This window comes from Myotis brandtii, unplaced genomic scaffold (genome assembly GCF_000412655.1).
Source record: "Myotis brandtii unplaced genomic scaffold, ASM41265v1 scaffold546, whole genome shotgun sequence".
NCBI classification, from domain to species: domain Eukaryota; kingdom Metazoa; phylum Chordata; class Mammalia; order Chiroptera; family Vespertilionidae; genus Myotis; species Myotis brandtii.
This window is the reverse complement of record NW_005370016.1, coordinates 4,647,827-4,650,949: the sequence shown is the minus strand read 5'-3', so window position 1 is coordinate 4,650,949 and position 3,123 is coordinate 4,647,827.

Genomic DNA, 3,123 nt, shown 5'->3' with positions numbered 1-3,123 from the left:
TTTTTTAAAATTATTTTATTTTATTTTATTTTATTTTATTCTTTCATCACCATTTATCCCCTCTATGCCCTCTTCTTATTATTTCAAATGTGTTCACTCTGCAATTTCTATTATTTAGTTAGTTTAGGCTCAGATATTCAATAATTATTTTTTGAAACAGGAGTTGGACCTTTTTCAATTCTCTTTAAAGTACAAAAGCTGGAATAAATTTACAAGTCAAGGTCACATATAGGACGTCTGTCTGTTGGAAATAGTGTCATATCTAAACACATGAAGGGGTAATGTCATATGTCAGTACTCACTTCACTCGATTTCATGAAAAATGTTTTGTTTTTAAGACCCTGGCTTTGAAAGCTGTTATAGACCATACACTCCACTAGAGGGCTCTGCAGAGGCAGCAGCCACTGCTGATGAAGAGTGAGGTGTTTAGAACAGCTCATTGACACAAAGCCCAGAGGTCATCACAGGAATTAGCACAACTTTATTTTTAGGTTTAGTTTAATTACTTTCCTGATTGGTAGTAATTAAAAATGGTTATGGATGCCTATGTGTGAGTTTTATCTGATCACATTCATTCTTTTACTTATCTGGATGCTGTGATGAGTTCATCATAGCCCTGAGGAACCAAGAAAATAAAGTGTCACATTTAATTAATAGTCCAGATAAATCTATCTATTTCCACACTGAAAAATGTTGAGATGAGTGACACGATTTCTTCTTTATAATTCTCCTTCATACACAGTTTTCCCCATTAAAATATATGAAAATGACCTTAATGTAAGATTTGCAATGCATTAAAGGTATTTTCTGCAAAATATATGATTAAGTAAAATGTACTGGAAAAAGTGAGGAAACATAATAAAGCTGCCATTGAAATTAACAGGATCTCCAAAATGGATAGACATTGCCTAGAAGCCCCCTTAGTGTATGGCAAAGAGAAGACAGGGCTCTCCTGTAGCATTTATGGTAAAGGCCTTTGCAGAGAGCAGCAACTACAGCAAAAATGGAATAATTTGATCTTAGCACTTTAAATTTTAAGGTGTACAACTTCAAAAAGGGAACAAGAAAGAAAGCAAGAAAGCAAGAAAGCAAGAAAGCAAGAAAGCAAGAAAGCAAGAAAGAAAGAAAGAAAGAAAGAAAGAAAGAAAGAAAGAAAGAAAGAAAGAAAAGACCAAATGTCTTAATACTTTTGGGACAGCAATATACCTGATGTTCCTGTGAAATGTGTCTTGCTCCTATCAGTAAAAGTGATTTACCCCACCATGAATTTCAAGAGTGACATGATACACACTTTGAATAAGTATGAAGAGATCTTGTAAGGATGAGCTTTTTCTTTTAGAGGAGAATATGCTGAACATGTAAAAAGGAATGTTTTGAACCTTTTTTGTAAAAACTTGAATTCCCTATTGTTTAATATCCTTCAGAGTTCAAGTTTGCATAACTCCCACAACAATGTCCTTGTTTAAGAATCTTCTAACTCTGAACTATATTTGGTGGGTTCCTAGAGTCTCCTCACTGATGAAATTATATATCGCACCTAAAACATACCATACTCTATATTATGACAAGCCTGATGAAGTCCACAGTATTCTATTATTAGAAATACAAATATGCTTATCCATGCTAAGTAGCCTATGGACCACCTTGACCAATGCCTGAGCCAGTGAAAAGATGACTGCATCCAAAACACTATGCAATTAAGCAAATAAAATGTAAATTCCAGAAGAACAGAGATGTTGGTCTGTTTTGTTCACTGCTGTCTTCCCAGCATCTAGAGCAGTACTGGATACAAAATTGGTTTGCAATCAATATTTTTTAAATTATGAAAATACTTGTGGCCTGGTGCATTAAAAGGAAATTAATTAGAGGAAATATTTTAATATTGCTATTTGCCCTTTCTCTATAATAGAAGTGTCAGAGATGAAAGAAAATTTGTAAAATGTATTAGTAAAAATGTCAGAGTCAGGGGTGCACCACGGGACCCAGAGTCAAGTCTCCGCCCACCCGCACACTCATTGAAATCACGCGAGACCCATACCCTGCTGGCCTCACCCCCATCAAGCCCTGCAGGGTGGCGGGCGCAGTCTCAGGTCCCCCTTTAAGCCCCGCCGGGTGGGGGGCACAGCCTCAGATCCCCCGGTGCAGACTCAGGTCTCCCGGCCCAACCTCACGTCCTCTGGCCCCAGCACGAGGGAGTGAGGGCACGAGGGTGTGATGACCATTTGCATATTAGCTCTTTATTATATAGGATAATTTACATATGCAATAATACATTTAAAGTTTTGTGTTTTGCTGTTCTATTGGGATTTATTTAAGATCAGACTCCAACACTCAACCTATTAGCTTTCTCCTATAATCTTCTTTTTTAAAACAGTTTACCATCCCCCTGAAATGTAGGCAGAAGTTACATAGCAGTTTGTTAATAAGACTTATTTCCTTGTATTTGAATAAATTAATACATTTATTGCATTTTCATAGAAAAAATTACACTAGCAATCTTATGCCCTTACCCCTTTAAAAACAAAGCCAACTAGGGTGACAATATGAAGGGCTGTTTAGATGAAATATTGACCTTAGAGAGAGGAAGATCCAGAAATTATTCTAAAGGCAACCGATATAAAAATAGCAAATATATTTTGTATTATCTATTGAATTTATTTAACAACCTTTACATTAGTTAATTTATTATTATTTATGATAAATTGATTTTATGCAGAAAAATTTAAAAGGTTATAGAAGCAAAACTAAACTATTTTTTTTAAGTGCAAATATGTTCCATCTTTAATATTGTTCTCTTTACTTTTACTTTGTGAAATTTAACATCCTCAAAATGGAATATTTTATTTGGTGAGTTTTCCCCCCAAATAGGAAGAAGGGCATTCTTATACGCTTACACTCCCCAAAAATCAAACCTCACTATCAGAGAGCTCTAGACCTCATGCTTACAACAACTATATATACACACACACACACACACACACACACACACACACACACACACATCTACACTAATAAAAGAGAAACATGGTAATTGGCGTACGACCACTACCCTTCCCATTGGCTAATCAGGGAGATATGCAAATTAACTGACAGCCAAGATGGCGGCCGGCAGCCAGGCAGCTT